The 23,919-nt window shown below is 43.6% G+C and overlaps 1 long non-coding RNA gene across 1 annotated transcript in view; it reads left to right on the plus strand.

The window, feature by feature from the left end:
- The window catches only part of LOC137851757 (uncharacterized), a 53,951-nt gene extending 39,417 nt beyond the window's left edge, over positions 1-14,534 (plus strand). Inside the window, exons 2-3 of the long non-coding RNA XR_011093436.1 lie at positions 11,375-11,493; positions 11,935-14,534. This is a non-coding gene — a long non-coding RNA (uncharacterized lncRNA). The remainder of the gene's footprint in view (positions 1-11,374; positions 11,494-11,934) is intronic.
- The last annotated feature ends 9,385 nt before the right edge of the window (positions 14,535-23,919 follow it).

Below are 23,919 nucleotides of genomic sequence, written 5' to 3' on the forward strand. Positions count from 1 at the left end.
GCCCCTCCCTGCCCCTGCTCCACACGAGGTCCCTCCCATAGGATGCCGTCCTTACCGAACTGAGCCTGTGGGGGCTTCCCACAGGCAGCAGCTCCTCAAGCACTGCTCCCACACGGCTCCGTCCCACGGGCTCCATCCATCCATCCATCCCCCAGGAGCAAACTGCTCCAGCACGGGTCCCCCACGGCTGGGCGGCAGCTCCCCCCAGACCCCCTGCTCCTGCGGGGGCTCCTCTCCACGGGGGGGCTGCAGCTGCGGCCCGGGGCCTGCTCCTGCCCTGCGGGGGCTCTCCATGGGCCGCAGCCTCCTCCAGGCCACATCCACCTGCTCCACCGGGGGCTCCTCCACCCACGGGGGGGCTGCAGCGTGGAGATCTGCTCCATGGGCTGCAGGGGGACAGCCTGCTCCACCGGGGGCCTCTCCCTGCACAGCCCGCAGGGGAACTGCTGCTGCCTGCCTGGAGCAACCCCTGCCTCCTGCTGCACTCACCTGGGGGGCTGCAGGGCTGCTTCTCCTCTCTTTCTCCCTGTGAAGCAGCTTTTTTTTGTTATTTTTTTTTCTCCTTTCTTAAATACGCTCTCACAGAGGAACAAGCGACATCGTTTCCTGGCTTGGCTCTGGCCAGCAGTGGAGCCCTTATCTAACGGGGGGCAGCTTCTAGATTCTTCTCACAGAAGCCACCCCTGTGGCCCCCTGCTGCCAAAACCTTGCCACGTAAACCCACCAGAGCAAGTCTTTCGGTGAAGAAATTTTTCATGATAACCAACTGAAACCTCCCCTGGTACAACCTAAGGGGTTTTGTTCTTGTCTTGTCACTTGCGGCTATGCAGAAGAGAACGATCCCCACCTCTCTGGAGCCTCCTTTCAGCTTCCTGTAGAGCACAGGAAGGGCTCCCCTGAGCCTCCTTTTCTCCAGGCTGAACAAGCCCAGCTCCCTCAGCCGCTCCTCACCAGACTTGTTCTCTAAACCCTTCACAAGCTTCAGAGCCCTTCTCCGCACACGCTCCAGCACCTCAAGGTCTTCGCTGAACACAGTGCTCGAGGTGCGGCCTCACCAGAGCCGCACACAGAGGGACAACCGCTTCCCTAGTCCTGATGGCCACTCTAGGTCTGATACAAGCCAGCTGTAGAGATATTTATATGCATATATATTCAACACTAGTACATGTTCCTTGGAAAAACGGTCAAACTCTCTTCAAACCCCGTACATTGATGGTTTCCTCTAACTGGCACTGACGCTTCAGCTGGATCCTCTAAATCCCATGTTACTGCTTCTGCTTCCTAAGCAGGTGACAGAAACTCCTAAGCGGAGAGCAGAGGAGTTGTAGTTCTGTATCCAGGAAATATTTGGAAGTTTGGAAGATGCTTCCCTTGCTCAGCTGCCATCCCTATGTTCATCAATCACCCGATCTTTTGCCTTCCAGCAAAAGTCTTGATGCAGTTCTTAAGGCAAGTTCTTTCTGAAAATCCTCAGCCACCTCTGTGCACGCCAAACCTTTCATGGCACTGTGCAATGCGCGGATGGCAGCGATAAATCAGGTTGTGGAAGGAATGGCAACGCGTGGGGAGGGACTTTTCAGGTGGCTTCGCGCTGTTTTGCAGGTCCCTGAAATAGAGCTAATGAGGAAACAAGTGGTAGAAACAAAACCTTGAGGGAGGCATGGATAAAGAATTGGCTACAGTGTTAAAGAGGACCTTTGGGCAGTGGGCAATTGCTGGCTGGCTCCAGGCGCGTGTCTGAGGGTCTCTGACCAACTGTATGATAGATTCGGGCGCGTGGACAGCACGTGGGGCTACGGGGAGAGGACATGTAGGAGTGAAAAAGGGCAATAAACGCCTCCTGTTCAAGAGCCATCAGGAGTCTGTGTCTTGTGTCCCTTCAGCAACACAAAGATTTGGCTCCAGATCCAAAATGTCATGTATTTGGCAATTTTATTTATGGTAGCACTCCCCACCCCTCCCATCTGCTCTTTTCCCTTCCCTCCCCTCCCCTCCCCTATGCTCCCTGTCCCGACACTCTGTTACACTCCCCTCCCCTCCCCTCCCCTCCCCTCCCCTCTCCTATACTACCCTACACACCCCTATACTACCCTACACACCCCTACACTCCCCTCCCCTATACTACCCTACACACCCCTATACTACCCTACACTCCCCTACACTCCCCTACACTCCCCTACACTCCCCTATACTACCCTACACACCCCTCCCCTCCCCTCCCCTCCCCTCCCCTCCCCTCCCCTCCCCTCCCCTCCCCTCCGCTCCCCTCTCCTCCCCTATACTACCCTACACTCCCCTACACTCCCCTCCTCTATACTACCCTACACACCCCTACACTCCCCTCCCCTATACTACCCTACACACCCCTACACTCCCCTACACTCCCCTCCTCTATACTACCCTACACACCCCTACACTCCCCTCCTCTATACTACCCTACACACCCCTACACTCCCCTCCTCTATACTACCCTACACACCCCTACACTCCCCTCCCCTCCCCTATACTACCCTACACTCCCCTACACTCCCCTCCTCTATACTACCCTACATACCCCTACAATCCCCTACACTCCCCTCCCCTCCCCTATACTACCCTACACACCCCTACACTCCCCTCCCCTCCCCTATACTACCCTACCCTCACCTACACTCCCCTCTTCTATACTACCCTACACACCCCTACACTCCCCTACACTCCCCTCCCCTCCCCTATACTACCCTACACTCCCCTACACTCCCCTCCTCTATACTACCCTACACACCCCTACACTCCCCTACACTCCCCTCCCCTACACACCCCTACACACCCCTATAATCCCCTCCCCTATCCTACCCTACACTCCCCTAAACTCCGCTGTCCTACACTTCCCTATACTCTCCTACGCTCCCCTCCCCTCTACTATGCTACACTACGCTACAGTACACTACACTACACTACACTACACTACACTACACTACACTACACTACCCTCCCCTCCCTTCCCCTCCCCTCCCCTCCCCTCCCTTCCCTTTTTTTTATTCCCTCTCTTCCCCACCCCTCCCCTCCCCTCCCCTCCCCTCCCCTCCCTTCCCTTCTTTTTATTCCCTCCCCTTCCCTCCCCTCTTGTCTTCTTTCTTTCAGGTAAGTTCAGATCGCTTCAGCCGTTCTCGTAGCTCATATCCCTGGCTGATTCACTGGAACCCATCAGCAGCAACCAGAAGCGCTCCAGCTGCTGTGTCACTAGTTGAGCAACAGTCTCCAACTGGGAATCGCTGACTTCGTTGTGTGGCTCACACAGGTGCCTTGCAGTTCCACCCTGGCCTGGATGTGTCCTCTTGCTGTGTCCCCACCTACATGGCAGTTCTGCTTAGAAGCAGCAGCAGGCTTTGGAAGATGTCCCACTCCTTCCATTTTCAAAGGTTTAGCTTGGCTAGCCGGGTGGTGTCTGTCAATAGAAGACAACAAAGAGATTTGGGTTAGAAACAGCTAACTGAGTAGTTCCTTCCCACAAGGGCAAGGCATATTTACCCGTTCCTAATGGAGGCTGCAGTGTCAGAGATAACGACAGGTCCTTCCGAGAGCTTTGAAATATCCCTTGGGGATGCTGAGTCCAGAGGACCAGAGCAAACCTGTCTAAAGTACACCGTGGAATCACTCGGAATGACTTCCTAGCAGAAGCATGTGTCTGATACGGCTTCAGCTGGTTGCAGTGTTCTTCTTCACCTAATACCTAAATTCAGATAAGAGGTCTCAATGCAGATGGAAAGATTGAGAAATAGAGAAATCACTGATGTGCTTTGAGAACTTCTAAGGACTGAGAACTAAAGCAATCCAATGTTGTAACATTAAGGATCGGTTAGAAAAGTAAACGTTAAAAACAAGTAAAGGAGAAGAACAAGTAAGCTTTCTTAAAGTATCTACTGTATTTAAAGGATCTTTAAACAAGTAAAGAAGTAATGAAATATATACGCAGAGAGATAGATAGAGAGATAGATATGCAGAAACCTAAGAAACTGCTGCGCAGGTTAGCTTCTTGCTCTCTTTTCTCAAAGTGCTAGTGAATACAGCATCTGTGTGCGTTACAAGCATTGCCCTCAGTCCAGCACAGGTACACACGAGAGGACAGCCTGCAGGTTGCGGAGGCAAAGCAACTGCTCTGGCTGGATGTGAAGAGCCAAGACAGAAGTTGCTGTCAGGGAAAAGATACACAGAGGGGATGAAAAAGACGGAGTGTGCTTCCGACCTTCACAACTTCTAAGCAAGCGGAGATGAGGTTGTGGAAGAACCAAATAAGCTGTTGATCGAGAAGCAGCCTGAAGATTGCCCTTAAGCAGGGCCTTGCATTCTTCATTTTTGTAGCATTGCTTGCCTTCAAGTGCACGATCATGATTTGATTAACTTTCTACCACTACAGAAATGCACCGGATTCTTTCACAAAACTTACGGGTGGTAATTGGAAATACTGGTCAGCATTCTCTGTTTCCTTCGTCATCTCAATTCTCTTTTGGCCTGTGAAGCTTTTCAGATCAGAGGAGAAGATCCGCTGTAATACGGAGTTTTGGATCCTGCAAAGGAAACGAAGAATCCTACTGACAACTCTTTTCAACCTCACCTGCAACCATCTCAGAAAAGAATACCGAAAGAACACCGCTTTATCATGGGAAGCATGCATTTGAGCATAGGTGTCCTATAGCTGAAGCGAGGTGAAGCAGGTTCCAAACAAGGGGAAGGAGCACACCCATAAGCATTTCCATTAAGCCGTGTTTGCAAACAAATGGTTTAAAGACTTAGGTTTTCTTACAAGTGAAGAATGAAAAAACAGAAAGAAAGAAAATTACCCGGACGTACAGTTTTCCTCTAGCTTGCTTTGCTTCTTTCAGAATCTGAGTCTTGAGTGACAATCAGGGAGCAGCATTGTGCAGAAATGCCAAAGCCTCCCCAGCTTGTTGTACCTTCATCAACAAGGGCTTTGATACTGCTGCCTCCTCAGCAACATCAGCCATTTCCTAGGAGAGCTGGTGTCCACCAGGTCAAATAGGAATGGGAAATCCCTCTTGCCACAACTTCACACTCACACCAGAGTTGGCAGGACAGGCCGATGGACAGAGAAGTGTCTGTAAGAGTGTTAGAAAACAGACTTTAGATTTCTGTCAACCCAGGAAAAATTACTTGCTCATCCCTTCAAACTGACCTCTAAGTAGAAGGAGGTGATCCCAAGCTGCATTCCTGACATCTATGCTGCAAAGTCATCCAGTGTGACATGTTACTGTACCAGCCTGTGACGAACAGAAACAGGAGTTTGAGGTTATGCTGTTGGATTAGAATCAAGCTCAAAGAGTTAGTCCTTTGGTATGTTTTTTGTCTGCAAGTGTTTTCACTGTTTCCCAGACAATGTCTCCAGCAAGCTAGCTGCTTGCTTCATTTGTTCTGTTCTGTTCTGTTCTTTTTGATTCTGTTTTGTTTTGTTTTGTTTTCTCAGCCAGGATTCTTAGCGAAATGAGATTAAAGTGATCATATTGTATGTCCATCCATCCCTCCCTCCCCTTTGCTTGTCCAGAGCTTTTACCTTGACCACCAGCTTGAATGAACTCGGTCCTAGGCGCAGTTGTGTCCAAGCCATTCTGTTCCTAGAGATGTTGTGAAAACAGACAGCTAAGTAGTGGGGAGAGGACGTGCTGCTGTCTGCAGTGTGACCTCACCGCTTACCAAACAGTAGGGAATACAAAGAGAAGGGCCTTAGGAAAACTTCAAGCACCAGATACATTTATGTGGAAACCATATTTCCCAAGATAACGCTGGACACAACTGCATAATCAAAATGGATTCATTTCTTGGTTCATCCAACTCCTAGGCTTTAGTTTTAAAAAGTTTCTGTCTTGGCTTAAAGCACTCTTCCAATCTCTATTTCCAGTTACTAGGATTTCCTGAAATAGCTCATCCCATTTTTTTCTTTGTACAATCTCCCAGTCTCTTTGTTTTCCTCTCCCCAAGAAACTTAGAGCTGCTCTCTTCATACTTGACAACTAGATATGGAGCTGTATCAGCCAGAAGGAAGTTTCCTTCACACCTTCCGCTTCTTATGGTACCTGGACTCTTACCTTTACTCTTACTCGCCCTTCCTACATTAGCACAAAGAAAGCTCTTTGGGGGATCTGATGTCTTGTTTTCCAGAAGCTACCCTGAATCACCTTTACGAGAGCTGTCCCACGCTGCGAGCACAAGTCTTGCAGTCTGGCCAGATATTTGCCTTCTAAGTCGATAATCAAATCTGTCAAGTTAAGAACATGTAATTAATGGAAAGGAAATCCTTTTATTTTGATCCAAATTCACTTTTTTTTTTTTTTTTTTTTTTTCCTAGACCAAGACTGAATCGTGGGAAACCAGACAAAACTCTGGTGAAAAATGAAATGAAAATTGTTAAGGTCAGGCAGCTTGCCCACTGCCATTGCTACCCTGAAAGCAGATGGAGTGCATCTTCATACTCCACAGCCTGAGACATTAGTCGACAGGCCAGCCCATGTGATGAAGTCCATTGCTGTCCTGAATTTTAACGTGACGGGGTACTGTTAAGCCTCTTGTTTATGCTTTAGTACTTGCGGTCTATGGGAGGACCACAGCACACTCTTCTCTGTCTACCCTTATTTGTTGATCGTCTATAGGAAGAAGAGAACGTGCAGAGGCCCTCACCCGTACATTGGGTCTGTTCTCACTCTGTGCAGCTCCATCATTGAGCAAAGTACCAACCTTGAGGCTTCTGTAAGGACTTGACACAAACTACAGAATACTACAAGGAAGCATTCACAACAAAACCGCATTGTTTTCCCCAGCCAAGCATCAAAACACTTACAGAAGGGCATGGTCCCTCTCTGTGCACCTCAAGGGGAGATCCACAAATCCTCACGTGGTTTCATCGCATCCAGCACCCTTCTCTGTCCCTCCCAGCTAAACGTGCGCAGAGGCAGCTGTTGCCAAAGTGCTGTGGTGACATAATTCCCTTCTGTTTCTGAAGTCATCACCGCAGGCGCCTCCCAGTGACGGCACAACACTCTCTGTTGCTAACGCGTCTGTCTCAGAAACAGCTAGAGAAGTACCACTATGCCCAAACTGCCTTGAATTAGAGTAGTTCAAACATTATTCCCTGCTCCCGTACATCTGTGGAAGGTGTGTGATCAATCTATTCCTTGAGAAGGGATTACAGACAAAAAGAGCTTGATTCTGATACGTTGCCCGTACTTGGAGAGCAGTTCACCTTTTATTTCCATGTAAGAAAAAAGAAGGTGAAATCAACAATTCTCTTCCTCCGAGCTGGGAATATGAAATAACCCCAATTATCCAGGAAGCCTTAATAAGGAAACTATGCACTTCCTTGTTAAACATCTTGTTTTGTCGGAAAACTTTTCCAGTCCTTTGCAACTGCGCTGGTCTGAATCGGGTGGGCAGGCGAGTTCCACCACGGCCGCTCTCTCACTCCCCCTCCTCAAAGGGAAAGGGGGAGAAAATACGATGCAAAGGGCTCAAGGGCTGAGATAAGGACAGGGAGATCACTCAACAACTATCGTGACGGGCAAAGCAGACTCAGCATAGGGAGATAGTAAGAGTTATTGCCTACTACCAACAAACTAGACACGTGAGAAACAAAGGAAAGAAACCCAAAACGTCTTCTCCCCATCTGCCCTCTTCCACCTTCTCCTCCTGAGCAGCGCAGGGAAACGGGACTGAGGGCTGCGGTCAGTCCCTGATGCTTTGTCCCCGCCGCTCCTTCTCGCTCCCTCCCTGCCCCTGCTCCCCATGGGGTCCCTCCCACGGGATGCCGTCCTTCTCCAGCTGATCCCACACGGGCTGCCCACAGGCGGCAGCTCCTCAAGCACTGCTCCCACACGGCTCCGTCCCACGGGCTCCATCCATCCATCCATCCCCCAGGAGCAAACTGCTCCAGCACGGGTCCCCCACGGCTGGGCGGCAGCTCCCCCCAGACCCCCTGCTCCTGCGGGGGCTCCTCTCCACGGGGGGGCTGCAGCTGCGGCCCGGGGCCTGCTCCTGCCCTGCGGGGGCTCTCCATGGGCCGCAGCCTCCTCCAGGCCACATCCACCTGCTCCACCGGGGGCTCCTCCACCCACGGGGGGGCTGCAGCGTGGAGATCTGCTCCATGGGCTGCAGGGGGACAGCCTGCTCCACCGGGGGCCTCTCCCTGCACAGCCCGCAGGGGAACTGCTGCTGCCTGCCTGGAGCAACCCCTGCCTCCTGCTGCACTCACCTGGGGGGCTGCAGGGCTGCTTCTCCTCTCTTTCTCCCTGTGAAGCAGCTTTTTTTTGTTATTTTTTTTTCTCCTTTCTTAAATACGCTCTCACAGAGGAACAAGCGACATCGTTTCCTGGCTTGGCTCTGGCCAGCAGTGGAGCCCTTATCTAACGGGGGGCAGCTTCTAGATTCTTCTCACAGAAGCCACCCCTGTGGCCCCCTGCTGCCAAAACCTTGCCACGTAAACCCACCAGAGCAAGTCTTTCGGTGAAGAAATTTTTCATGATAACCAACTGAAACCTCCCCTGGTACAACTTGAGGTTTTTTGTTCTTGTCTTGTCACTTGCGGCTATGCAGAAGAGAACGATCCCCACCTCTCTGGAGCCTCCTTTAAGCGTACTGTAGAGCACAGGAAGGTCTCCCCTGAGCCTCCTTTTCTCCAGGCTGAACAAGCCCAGCTCCCTCAGCCGCTCCTCACCAGACTTGTTCTCTAAACCCTTCACAAGCTTCAGAGCCCTTCTCCGCACACGCTCCAGCACCTCGAGGTCTTCGCTGAACACAGTGCTCGAGGTGCGGCCTCACCAGAGCCGAGCACAGAGGGACAACCGCTTCCCTAGTCCTGATGGCCACTCTAGGTCTGATACAAGCCAGCTGTAGAGATATTTATATGCATATATATTCAACACTAGTACATGTTCCTTGGAAAACCGGTCAAACTCTCTTCAAACCCCGTACATTGATGGTTTCCTCTAACTGGCACTGACGCTTCAGCTGGATCCTCTAAATCCCATGTTACTGCTTCTGCTTCCTAAGCAGGTGACAGAAACTCCTAAGCGGAGAGCAGAGGAGTTGTAGTTCTGTATCCAGGAAATATTTGGAAGTTTGGAAGATGCTTCCCTTGCTCAGCTGCCTTCCCTATGTTCATCAATCACCCGATCTTTTGCCTTCCAGCAAAAGTCTTGATGCAGTTCTTAAGGCAAGTTCTTTCTGAAAATCCTCAGCCACCTCTGTGCACGCCAAACCTTTCATGGCACTGTGCAATGCGCGGATGGTAGCGATAAATCAGGTTGTGGAATGAATGGCAACGCGTGGGGAGGGACTTTTCAGGTGGCTTCGCGCTGTTTCGCAGGTCCCTGCATTAGAGGTAATGAGGAAACAAGCGGTAGGAACAAAACCTTGAGCCAGGCTGAGATCAAGAATTGGCTACAGTGTTAAAGAGGACCTTTGGGCAGTGGGCAATTGCTGGCTGGCTCCAGGCGCGTGTCTGAGGGTCTCTGACCAACTGTATGATAGATTCGGGCGCGTGGACAGCACGTGGGGCTACGGGGAGAGGACATGTAGTAGTGAAAAAGGGCAATAAACGCCTCCTGTTCAAGAGCCATCAGGAGTCTGTGTCTTGCGTCCCTTCAGCAACACAAAGATTTGGCTCCAGATCCAAACTGTCATGTATTTGGCAATTTTATTTATGGTAGCACTCCCCACCCCTCCCATCTGCTCTTTTCCCTTCCCTCCCCTCCCCTCGACCTATGCTCCCTGTCCCTACACTCCCCTACACTCCCCTCCCCTATACTACCCTACACACCCCTACACTCCTCTACACTCTCCTCCCCTCCCTTATACTACCCTACACTCTGCTACACTCCCCTCCCCTACACAGCCCTACACACCGCTATAATCCCCTCCCCTATACTACCCTACATTCCCCTTCGCTACACTACCCTACATTACCCTATGCTCCCCTCCCCTATGCTCCCCTACACTCCCCACCCCTCCCCACTCCCCTCACCTACACACCCTAATCCCTAACAAACACTCCCCTCAACATTCAACACTCCCCGACACTCCCTACACTATCCTAACTCCCTATCCTCAACTCCCTCCACTACACTACGCTACCTACCACCTACCCTTCCCAATCCCTATCCATTCTCACCTTACACTAACCTGCCCCTCCCCTCCCCTCTCAATCCCCTTCCAAAATCTCCCTCCAACCCTGCCCCCTCCTCACTTGCTCTCACTGCATTCAGGCTCGACACTCACTATCTCTCATCATCATTTTTTACCTTTTTTCAGTCTGCTCTCCCAGAAACCCAGGCAGCATCGCTCCTTGACTAGGCCATGGCCAGTATCTGGTCTCTTTTGGAGCCAGCTGGAGCTGGCTCTGGTCTGACATGGGGCAGCTGCTGGGCTCTGCTCTCAGAAACCACCCGTTCTGCCCCTTGCGACCAAAGCCTTGCCACATGAACCTAACAGAAACTGGAATACAATGTGGCAGATAACATAGCCACTACAAAAAACCAGGAGCACCACTTCTGCTGAATTTCCTGAAGGCAGACCAGTGAGTAGCTAGTGGTTAGTTTTCTCTGCAAGTTCAAGTGTATAACTAAGAAACATTAGAAATTAAATCTGTCCTTTTTTACTCTTAGACAATGCTTCTGGATGCTTTGTAAAGCTAAGCGCTGCAAATTTGAAATACATATTAAAGTTCCAGTAATATAAGGTTTCTTCGTGTTCTTCTGAGCATGAAGAAAGCTTCATGAAGAATGGTCTAGAGCTTGATAGAGAGCTGCTTTGTGCACTGACATGTTCTCCTGAAACAGTAAGGAAGTTCACACAAATAACTCAGGTGAGTCCAACAGGACAAGAATGCTATTACAGACCTTGAGACTAACGATACAGTAAAAAATTGTTGGATCTAACCAATTGGTGTAGTATTATTGCAATTTCAGTGTGGAGCTCAGGACAAGGAGGTATGAATCCTCTCATCTGACCACATCACAGAAAAAATGGGAGGTCATTTGTGTCCTGGAAGCCTTTCTTCTCAGATAAAATGTGTCAATTCTACACAACCTGAGACATGATCGAGACATGCCTTCATGTATGTAGGAAAGCATGAAGTTAAGATCTTTCATTTCCCTTACCTTGTATGTTATTTCCTAGATTTTGCTGCTGTTTTGGTTTTGTGGAGGGAAAAGCAATGTTTTTCCAAAATGAATAGAAAATATTATAAATGACAAAGGCCCAAGATTCTGTGCCTTGCCAGATGTCATTTACTGTGTAAACACTGGGACTATTTAATACTTTCAGCATAGGGGAATCCACTGTTGTCCAGCAAAACTGAATTCTGCAATGTTAATTATAATAATTTTTATAGGCTGCAGTGACAGCTTCTAAGAAGAGAACAGCTGATCTGCTGTCGATGCATCAGTTGCCAGACTGAGTCAACTTTCCAGCTATGATGAGCTGATGACTCCTGCTTGTGTGCATGTGTGTGTAAGTAACCAAAACAAAAACAGTCAGAAACACTTACAAATGGAAATGTCAGCATTGTTCGTATCTGCAAACTGCTGCTCATGTAGTGACTCTGTTGGTAATCTGTGAGGTGTTTCTAGGTCTTGTCAAATGCTAGCTAGTATAATTGACTAGTATTAGCACTGTTTTCAAAACAGAATTAATGAACTAGTTGTAGGGTTATAAAACAGCTTTTATAAAAACACAGAATAGACAAAAAATGCGTTAGCTCTCTCCTATACAAGTTTATTGTATTAATATGAAAATATTTAATTGATAAACCCAAACAATTCTAGTGAATCTGCATGCTATGTAAATAAGATGTATGGCTGATTAAGAAAAAGCCAATTAACTCTATTTTATTAACTATGTGTATGCTTCTGATTTATTTTTTTTTAATCCATCTTTTGTACTTTTGTTTAGGTTCACCTATTCCAAAAGGATGTCAAATTACTCTGACTTTTAAGCCAGAGTCATATTTTCACACAGTCTTACGGTGTACTGAAGAGGAAGGATAAGAAGCAATTGATTCAACTAATGAATTCTTCAGTTACTTCAAATAAAAGAAGAATCCAGGAAGTGAAGACTGAATTAGATTGCTAAGGATGAATGCAGAATAACAAAGGCAAGGATGTGGAAACAAATGACCAAGGCATAAAACCCATGAAAATAAAGACATATTACAATAACAAACGCATAGCATGCTAGCAGAGTAGAAAAAATAGTAGCTTGTTATCTAAAAGAGAAGAAAATTACCATCATCTAAGAAAACCCATGTGCTTCTTGCCCTTTTTGAATCTTGCCTCCCACAAATTCTCCATCCACCAGCATTTGACTAGCATGATAGATCAATTCACAATAGTGGGAAAAGATCTCAGTCTAGAGCAACAAAAAAACAAGTATGAATGTACGTGTATGTAGACAAGGTAATTGTTTTGTGATCAGCTGCCCACAATAATTTTCCTTCTAAAAATACTTATGGAACTGGATGAAATAAACACAGTCACTAGCACTTATTTTTGAAAATTCATAGAGAAAAGAGGCAGCCTACATGCAGACTAACCCTAAGAATGATAAAGCACAAGAGCATGGGGATTTTGCACATTATTTGGCTTCATTGTGAATATATGAAGTAACATTGATACAAATAAATAAACCATTTGAAAGTAGTGAAGATACTGAAAGATTACAAGATTAATAGCAGCTAATGTGGATTTGTAAAAAAATTAAACATGTCAACTCGATATAATTTTATTCTGCAGAGAGTTAATGAGACTTGTGAATGGAATGGAAAAACAGGAACAGTAGAAACATATTTCATATCATGACACTAATATAACTTCTAATGATGTCCTGCATGATACTCTGATAAGCAGGTTAGGGAGATGTGATCTAAATGTAATTTATTACAGAACAATCTGGATAAAATCTCCAGCAGTGTAGGTGTAAATCTTGTTGGAAAATCATAATCAGAAGGGTAGCTATCAATGAATTAACCGCCCACAGTAGAAGAGGTCTGCTCAGAATCCATTTTTACTTAAACCTTGTCAGTAATGAATTTGATACTGATATAGAAAGCAAGCTTATTAAATGCACAGATGATGGAAAACCAGGTGAGGATGCAAGTATGTTGAAACATAACATTACAATTCAAAATGACTTTGACAAATTGCAGAAATAACCTGACAAAACAACGAGTTTAGCAGTGAAAAATGCAGTGTGCAGTTGTGCAAGTAAAAGGTGAAAAGCAACCTGTTAGAAATGAGTCCTATGGGAAGAGATAAACAATGTGAGCATGAAAAGGCTACTCTCAGAGGATTGCTACTGAAAGACAGAACACTTCTAAACCATCCATGTGGCTATGATGTACACCTGCTATCTAGTACTGTTCTACATATACCAGGAAAGTCTGAGAAAATGCACTATCAACTGCAGGTTGAAACTGAATATTTTAAGCAAAATAAGATCTAATTTGCAATATTTACTTGAATTTAGACATGCAGGGAAAAGGATGAGATCTACTCTATGGAAAAATGATCCCAGAAGGTGTCAGAATAGCTATCAGGACAATAATAATTAGCTGGATTTTGAAAATATGTGAGAGAAACATACATTCTAAAATGTTGTCTCCAGACTCAAGTAGACCTGATGGATATCTTGATCTCTCAGATTTTTAGCACTTTGAGCTCCAGTCCCCCAAAACCACAGTTCAATCAAAATTATGATTGCCTCACAGTAATGGAACAGCTTAGGTCTGTGTCACACAAAGACACAAAGGAAAGAGCAAACTGATTCAGGGAAGGAATGGAACATCTTGACAAATAGTGACCTGACTTTCTAGAGCAGGTCAAAAATTTTCACTCAAGATTAAGACAAAATTGTTCTACTTTTTTTTTTTTTTTTTCCCTTCACATAATGGTGTGTGTTCATCAAGTATTCTCTTCTTGTAGAAAAAAAAAAAAAAGTGAAAACTGAGCTTTTCAATAATTTCAGTTTCACAGCTGAAGAACATGATGTGAAATGAAGTCTTATGTGCAACTTCTTCTCACATAAGGCACTACAGCAGTGAAATTGCCAAGAAACAGCTAAAGAAGATACTCTGGGAAACATAGAGTGTTGCAGCTAAAATATTCTGGTTTTGATTTTTTTTTTCTTGAATACTCAGATCTCTGTGCAGAACACCCTTTACTCTCTTGGTTTCTATTGTAGAAAAGCTGCCAAAACAACTTCAAAGGCTCTAAAGATTATGGGGTATTTTAAAAGCACATAGTACTGATGTCTGTCTTGATTATTCATGTTAAGTTATGATATAATGCAAATGGCTAGTTATTTGTTGTTACCAGAGCTGTTTTTCTTTTAATATCAGTGCATTTCTTCTACCAGTAAAATACCATGTAAAAATCAAAATCTATTTCTGTAGTTGCTGCTCTCTTCAGAGTCTGCAAAATGTGCATTGTATTGCTTAGAATACTGCATGTTGCTATCCTCAGAATCTTTTTAATAAATGTCCCAAAGAAAGAGGACTGGCTTTATTTTCTGGTTATGGATCAATTTTCTTTAGCAGTTGAGCTCTAGTTGCCCAAACATTGGAGAATATTAATAAATACTGCAAGGATATGGAGAACATAAAAGCTATGTGAATTGTAGATACCTTACTGTAATGTAAGGATATTTCCTGAGAATATCTGGTTAATGGCTATCCTGCATAAAAACAAAAGGAGACAGAAAGTAATAAATCCCACCAAGGCACACAGACCCTAAGGGCAAGAGATAACAGAGACAATAGTAAAGATCAGATCTCCTGGGTTGATTATTAGTGAAACGCAACTGAATGAATCACTAAAGGTCTTGGAAAGGTTCACTCAGCTTTTCCTAACTGATAACAAGGGTTGGGGATGGTAAACAAGAGTATCATGGGTGTCAGGAGAAAGCAAACTTATTCTGAGTGTCTTGAAGGGGCTTATGGGAATGTGTGAAACTTAATACAGGATGTTTAGGAGAGGAACCAAGTCAGAAAAAGGCTTAAAACCCTTCTTGTCTGGCTGAGCTCTGCACATGATCACTGCAGTCCATACTACCTTCATGAGCCCTGTTCCTAACCCTTTTCTGTGTGACCTTGCTCTCTGTGTGAAGGTAGGTGGAAGTAACTCACTAGCAAACTTCAGGCTGGACTACACAGTAAATTGGAGGAGCTCAGAATCTGGAAAGACCTAAATCTGGAGCTGCGTTAAATGGGACATGGTTTTGCACATGGATCCTGGGCAGACCCATCTGATCTAGGGACCTGTGAATGTAGGAGCAACTATGAATGAACAGTGAAGATATGTGAATATCCACCAGCAAACTGATCATCTGGACAGTGGGAACAGGTCTGCACTGTGTTGTTCATTTCTGCATGAATACTGACAGTGCTTATGCAGGTGCCAGCAAAGGCACTGCACGCTACATCCATCTGTGTGGCCAGGCATGTGTGTGCTGTGGCAGTGTGTATATTGGGAAGGCACAGCAAGCCTGGCTACTGAATGATCCTATGAACTGGAATCAAAAACAGACTGGGTAGGAGAAATCTATTGGGCCTTAAACTTCACTGGATTTGGCAACCCTTCATACACACCCAGGAATTCCACAAGTAATAGCTGTATTATAACTTCTGTTCAAGAGTGATGAGGAGGAGTGGGAAGAAGCAACTCTTTCTAGTTCCCAGATGAATAATCTTGCATTGTCACCTTGTAATTACTTTTACAATTACAATTAATTTATCTTATTTCCATTAAGCCACTGTAGATTACCTACAGACAATGGACTGAATTATTGTCATGGGAGAAGAGAGCCAAGTCTAAATGTATTGCTAAGAAGTCATAGTTTGCAACATCTGCTTAAGGAAAATTGCAATGCTGGGATGCACAGAGGAGGAGAACAGAGTCCCTAAGAATAAACATGAAAGTCTTTGTAGTCTTTTAGGATAAAGGAGTCAGTAGGGTACTGGAAATGAAATTTGACCTAAGTAACGAGTCTATACAGAGGTCAGTAGCACAGACAAAAACAGTTTGAAGAATGACAAAGGCAGGTGAGGTAGACAGTAACAGTGAAAATGATGATGATGGATCTACACAGAGAGGAAGTCAAGAGTAAAGAAGACACCTGTGATAAAGAGCCTTCTCTATTAGTTCTGTAATGCTAATAAAGCTCTACTCATCTGAAAGAGTAGTCAAGCTCTTGTAATGGTCATGAATATGACATTTTGGTCATTCTCCACAATAAAATATATGCAAATTTCAGTATATGGTTGTGAATCTCTTCCTGTAACATCACGTTTCTTTCTAGTTACACAGAAGAGGGAAGGCTGAGACCACCTGACAAAACAGTGGAAGAAAAGACTACCACAATGACAGCCATAGTCCGCGCAGTCTGCTTTTCATTGCATATCACATTGCGGTGGCTGTTTTACTTACCCACTCTGGAGTATGCTGTCTATATTAAGGCATTTTTTATTGTATCCTACATAATTATATGTTGCCCGTTTTCTAAAGACCTCAATCTAGTCCACTAGTAAGTGTGATATCCCCATTTTTTAAAGTAAAAAGCAGAAAATGGTTGTACAGAAGTTAGCACGGACTCAGTGAACATCCATAACAGAGCATCCTGACCCTCAGTCATCTCTCCTAATGGCTGCATCATACATATATACAGCACAACATACTGATGGTCTGCTATCCCTACTGCTATAAAAATCTGGAAATTGTTAATAGATATATTAGAGTTCCAGATAACATTTCTTGTAAAGGAGAGTAGCAATAAGATACCAAAAAAACAAGTCACTAAACAGCTGATGAAATATCCTGTACATATTAAAATATTTTTCTTCACCATAATACAGTGACCATTACTTTTACACATGAAACAGAAGTGTTAAATAAAATTTATATATTGTTCAAATTATTATTTGCTATTCTTAATACTTATGAGCATATGTACTGTTTAAAGAGGAATTATTTTTTCTTTTGAGCTCTGTGTATGATAACAAAACCTGTAGCTTTTCAAAACTTTATTTTAGCCACTCATGTCACTAAAAGGACATGACAGAAAGATTATATCATTCACATTATGGACTTTTGTCTCAATAGATTTATTTATTTATTTCAAGAAATGGAGACACAGCTCCACAAACTGAAGGTCTATTTTAAACCTAAAATTCACAATTATGTATAAAGATGTATATATATGTATATACGTCTATACTGTGTCACACAATAGCTCAAAGTAGTAGATTAAATTGGCAGCCCTCTTGTCAGTTTCTCACTGCAAAAAATAAGAGGAACAAGAGTCCAAAGATGGATAGTTGCTCACCAACACTTTTCTGCAGAAGATATTCAAACTTCCAAAGCACAGTACTACTCTCTGCTGCTTTATATCAGCTGAAAAATCTGCCAGGCTTCACAAAATAACATAAACATAATCAAAGGTCACTAATATGATTTCCTGAATCAATGTCCTAGAGTGAAATAAATAAATAAAAATTGCCATCTGAACTCTGTGTCAATAGTAACTTATTTTAGGGTCCCGGTTGAGATGGGAAATGTCGAAGATTTTTTTGTACCTCGGTTAAAAGGTTTTACCAGTTTAAAGGTATTCTTGCTGTTGAGTTTATCAAAGCTGTCACAGCATACTTTTAACTTCTCTCCAAAAGGGCTGATTCTGGTACTGACCCTGTTTCTTTTGAAATCTGCAGTTGTTTTGTGTGGTCACTGTAGAAGTAAGAAATCCAAAATCCAGACAAAAACAATGGCCAAATAAATTTAATGTAGATAAATTTTTAATAAGGCCTTGATTAAAAAAAAAAAAAAAAAACATTAGGATCCAGCAACATCTTATTATTTGCCCTCTTAGTACTTATATTACTTAATTTCTTTTGACTTTTTTTTTTATCTTCTTGCATGAAAGGTATCACAGAATCACAGAATCATCTAGGCTCTAAGAGACCTCCAAGATCACCGAGTCCAACATCTGACCTAACACTAACCAGCCCTTCACTAAACCATATCACTAAGATCTACATCTAAACATCTTAAAGACCTCCAGGGATGGTGACTCAACCACACCCCTGGATAGCCCATTCCAATGCCTAACAACTCGTTTCAGTAAAGAAGTTTTTCTTAATATCCAACCTAAACCTCCCCTGGTGCAACTTAACCCATTCCCCCTCATCCTGTCACCAGGCACATGGGAGAATAGACCAACCCCCACCTCACTACAAAATTAATCTTTTTCTTTTTAATTGTATGTTTAAAGTATGTTTTTCTATTTTTCACTAGGTTGAAAATAGCACAAGGTGGCCAGGTCTGCAGCAATATAGAGATTTAAATAACAGGATTAGACCAAAATAAGCAGTTACTTTTTCTGCTGAAAAAGCATAGGATAAGAAACTCATGTTTCCCTTCAATAGCTATTGCCCTGAGATCAAAAGAGCAGAAGCAGAATAGGAGGAAAAAAATCCTGCTCCATGTGCTCCCCTTGTTTTCTTGATGTATTTAAAAGTAGTGCTGGAAGCTATCTTCAATAAAGGTAACAAGATGGACAAATTATAACTTTTTAAATGTTATTTATATCAACTTGTTATTTTAATTTTTACAACAATATTGTTAAAACCTAATTTCTCAGGTAGAAAATCATAATGCTGAAAACTCTCTTAAGGAAAATTCAGGGTTCTACTTTTCATCCATAAGCAAGTAATTGCCTACTCATCCATTTTACTCTTTGGTAAATGGCCATTTAAACTGCAGCAGTTAACGCTCCTTCCTTGCTAAAATAATTCTCTCTAAAAAAGTTAGTTCATGGAAGTGAGATTAAGACTGAAAACTCTATGGGATGATGACAAACATGTCTCTCCACATACAATACTACAGACATCCAGTTATGCAGGAGAACCTGTAGCAAAAAGTGTAAAACTAGCTAACCTGCATGAAGAAGACAGTTTGACACACTCCAAAATTTTCCTGAGACAAATGAATACTGGGGTTTCACCAAAGGAATTCTCAGGTCAAAGTGGGAAAAAATAGGCCTCTGTAGTGCATTCAGCGCTGGGGCTGCCAGCACAACAAGGACATGGGAGTATTAGAGCAAGTCCAGAGGAGGGCCACGAAGATGGTCAAAGGGCTGGAGCACCTCTCTTATGAAGACAGGATGAGGGAGTTGGGGTTGTTCAGCCTGAAGAAGAGAAGGCTCCAGGGAGAGCTCATTTCAGCCTTCCAGTAACTAAAGGGGCTCTACAGGAAAGCTGGGGAGGGAGTGTCAGGGAATGCCATGACAGGGCAAGGGGAAATTTCTTTAAATGAAGAGAGGATATGTTTAGATTAGATATAAGGAACAAATTCTTTACTATGAGGGTGGAGCACTGGCACAGGTTGCCCAGAGAACCTGTGGATGCCCCAGGCAAGGATGGATGAGGCTTTGAGCACCTGGTCTAGTGGAGGTATCCCCCTGCCTATGGCAGGGGGGTTGGAATTAGATGACCTTCAAGGTCTCTTCCAACCCAAACTATTCTATGATATGATTCTTTGATCTGTTTCAGAACTACAAAGTACAAAAGAGCTCAGCTGAGGAAAGAGATGAAAATAAGCACTTTTGTTTCTTGACCCACTTGGCTGAAGCATCCTTTGTTCCAACAAGGAATTACTCACCAGTACAGTGCAAAGACTGGAAAACAGGTTGAGCTTTTTGACATCTGTTAAGGTTGCAGGACTCTATGCCTGCATTGCATCTACATCATCAATAAAGTCCACAGTAGTTGCTGGGCCTCAGTACGTATAGGGCATGTTAGAGCACCTTGGGTACATGTTGTAATCGGTGCCCTCCAGAATAACACATATCTGTGGGGCAACCACTTTGAATACATCAAGTGCATAAGTGAGAAACTCTGGTACAGACATAAAGAATATTATCAAGAGTTCTCCTGTACAGTAAAACAATAATGCACACGTCATGTAAGAAGACTAAACGAAAAGCTGTGAGGAGCAGGGAAGTTCTTGCAAGAAGTACTTGCTAACCTGTAGACCTTCAGTGGTTTGGTTTTTCACAAAGACTGCTAGTGTAACTACTAAATGAACCTGAGGGTATGGATCTGTACAGGCATCATATGAGATGTGAGTTTTCTGCACACTGGGAAAACAGATTAACAGTCTCTGGGAACATAAACCATGCTGGATGGAAAAAGCAGAAGTGTGTGACTTTTGGAGAGTGCTGTTCATGGAGTTAACAGACCATTAAATTTAGCTTCATCTTTCCTGCTACTGATTAAATACGTTAGAGAATAAATTAGGAAATACACTACATAATCGCAAGATATGCCAAAACATTCACTTCTCTTCCAGGGTAAGTAATATCTCAGTCTTCACTGAAGTCTAAATAGTTGCTGAATCTACTGTTTCCTTGAACTGTGACAGTATTTCCCGTCATAGAAAAATATGAACTAAAACTCACACATAACTGGATTAAATAAAACCAAATGCAGTATAATGATATTTCAGTAACTGCTATTCAAATAGAATCTGAATCTGTGGCAAGATTTCTACTTGGCCTTTTGCAGGATAGTCTCTACTTTTGAGATAGACTTATTCAATGCACTATGTGAACAGGTACCATGTAAAGGAAAAAAGAATCTGAGAGTTACAATGCAGTTTTTTAAGTGTTAAACCTTAATCCTAAATGCTTTTGCAGCTCTAAGTGTATTAAGGAATACATTCTGAGAATAGCTTGGCATTTTAATTGACACTAATAGGGATAAACATGTTTTGAACTATTAAAACTAGACTTTAATTTTCAACTGAGTTGACATCACACTGCTCGTAAAACTGGTTCGTGGGAAGATAGATTGAGATTACTTTCTTTCATGAGATTAGGGTTTAGAAATTGTTTCAGAACATTCAGGTATTTGTATAACCTGTGCTCGTATAGGATATGAAACTTTAACAGTGAACGTTGTTTTTACCAGAACCTGGAAAACACAACTGTTACATTACACTGAATTTTGTTTGAACTTCTGGCCTTCCATCTTCTGAAGAACAACTTACAGTTTTTTAAGATAATTATACATAAAATCCTCAAATTCTCTTTAATTCATGTGCATAATTGATAGGAATAACCAGTCACAATTTCTCTTCTCCCCTTAAGTGTTTTTTTTAGTATGTTTTTTCTTGGAGTTGTGTGAAATCCCAACTGTCCCATTAGTCAGGACTTCTTAGATAAAGTTTTGTTATTAAATAATTATTATTGAATAACATGGCTAATTATCTCTAACTGGGGCAGAAAACAGTGGTTTTTTAAACCTTTTTTACCATTTTATGTAAAGATCTGATAGACTGAAAATGTCAAATTGCTTAGGTGATTAATGGAAGCTATTAGCTTCCATTAAGCTAATTCTTAAAATGATTTTTTAAAGTCCAGCAGATCCAAAAATAATCCATCTGTTCTAATAGAAATTTTGTTCATAACTGTCTATTTGATTATCCCTGGATGAAGCTAGGATTTCAGTCAGGTCTCAGGAAACTGAGAGCTGTCTTCAGTACATACAATCCAACTTTTCCAATGCAAATATAAGTTCCTTTATAAAATCTGCAGGTACCGCAAAATCAATTGTATCTTCCTATTGCCGGTCAAGCTTAGCACTTCAACAGTAATTTACTCATAACCAGACTGAGTCAAAACCAGCTGTGTCTCAGAATAGAAAATACCCTGTAGTTCTTTCAAACACTACTGTTAAAAAATATTTCCATAGGATCAGGGCACAAGCTTATGCAAATGCAATCATGTAAACCTTCTCTTGTCGTCTTTTTGTTTTATAGGAAGCTATTCTCATTCCAGGATTTACATGTACTTTGCTGTCAAGTAAGCAATTGTGTATATAATACCACACAACAATTTAGGAAAAATGGAAAACACAAATAATGTTACTATAATCCACTGTTGACTTGACTTATTAAAGATAATATCATAGTCAAATAGGAGAGAAGAAGTTTGAATCAGCTGTTTAAATTCACTCCCACTTTGTTTTCATTAGGACACCATACTATAAGTCTCGAAAAACACTCTTTCTTATCTGAAATGTTTATTTCAATGGATGCATTCCACTTCTTTAAATAATTCCACCTTTAAATGACTTTTAGAAAGTGATAAAAACAGTGATAACAATAACTTCTTTAAAGTGTTAGCCTTAACTTGAAAAACTAGTTATGCTTAGATGATTTTTCAGTTGATTAAAAAGGGCACACACACACAAAAAAAAAAAAAAACAAAAAAAACAGCAACATGTTTTCCTGATTTTATTCCACTCTTGCTAAAGATTGCCTAATCTAAGTAACAGGTGAAAATAATCAATTACAACTAGCTATGGTAACTCACAACCCTTGAGACTAAGCTTAAACAATTTTTTGTTGTTATTGTTCAGGTGGGAAACTGTCTGGAAAAAAAAAAAAATCTATTACTAGATTTAAATCTATTCATGTTACTACATTTTTTACATTTTTAAACTAAAAGTTTTACTTGCCATTATTTTAACCCAATAGAAACCCAAGGCCTCAAGGACCTTTGAAATTATTACAGGCATGTATAAATGACAAAGACTTTTTACAACTCCTGTGCATGAAAATCTTTGCTTTGACATGATCATCATTTCCTTTACTTTTTCCTTCTTTTTTAAGGAAAAAAAAAAAAAAGTTAACCAAGAATTAGGTCATATACACCATTCCCAAGGCACAGACCAAGTAAGCCTGAGGCTTATTGCTTCCACCTGAGAAGGCTAGGATTGACCAAAAAAGCAAACAGCCTCCACCTGTCTGGGCTTTTGGCTTGTCCAAACAAGAGGCTTAGTCACTGGGTGAGAAGTAGGCAGACAGTAGCTACAATGGAGGGGGCCGTACCTTCTAAAAGTTGGTCCTACCCCTTTTAACCTTCATTATCCCCCTAGTGCTCTCCCTTACCCTTCCTCCACAGCAGACATAACTGGAGCAGCAATGTGCTTCTGGAGATCTGGTTTGGTTACCTTGTCCAAGACCAAGCCCCTTCTCTGACCTCCCCATGGGGGATGAGTCATGGAAACTTTTAAAGGTGATGCAAGAAAACTCTGGGGAGAGAATCAGCAGGTGAAGGAGTAGCTCTGTGAATCCTGTTTTAAGGTGAGTGCTCTGTCATGGCAGATAGCGATGGGGAACCAGGCAATCTGAGAGAAAAGGGGGCGTCTTCAGACACCTCTCAGATTCTTCCAAAACCCTTCTGCCTCCAGCCTTCCCCTACAGAGGGTCCTCATTGCTGTGTGTTTCTCCCCTCTCTTCTGTTCCTGTGGTGTATCCTTGATTAAATGAAAATAAGCGTACTTATTATGATGCCTGGTAAATGAGCTGACCTCAAGGCAGGAAGGCAGGGTGCACGAAAGTCTGGTTTTAATCCTTCTCCAGGTAAAAGGCAATAGTAAAAAAAAATAATAATAATAAAAAACAAAGGGAAGTTATATAATGAAATAATAATAATACAGAAGGGAGAGTACGCGCAGAGAACGCGTATTTCTACCGCGGGACGCAGCACGAAGGGAACAAGGGGTCTTGTAGCCGGCTCGGGGGGGGGATAACCTCGCCCAGGGCCCAGCGAGGAGCAGGTTTTTGGCTGGCGGGGAGAGCTGCGGAGGCAGCGGGCGGGAGGTGGCAGCAGGGAGTCGCTGTGCGAGCTGGCGGTGCCGCTCCTCGGCGCCTGCCTGCGGGATGCTCGGGCGGCCCCGCAGGTGTGAGCGCAGCCCCGGGGGTGCTGCAAAGGACCTCCTGGAGCCGTGCCGCTGTCACAGCACTCCAGGTCTCCCCCCTGCCCCACCCAGAGGGCCCCTCACCCCCGGGGAAGATGTTTTCAGCCTTGCCAAACCGGCCGCGG

Source organism: Anas acuta, chromosome 2 (assembly GCF_963932015.1).
Source record: "Anas acuta chromosome 2, bAnaAcu1.1, whole genome shotgun sequence".
In the NCBI taxonomy this organism is placed as follows: Eukaryota; Metazoa; Chordata; class Aves; order Anseriformes; family Anatidae; genus Anas; species Anas acuta.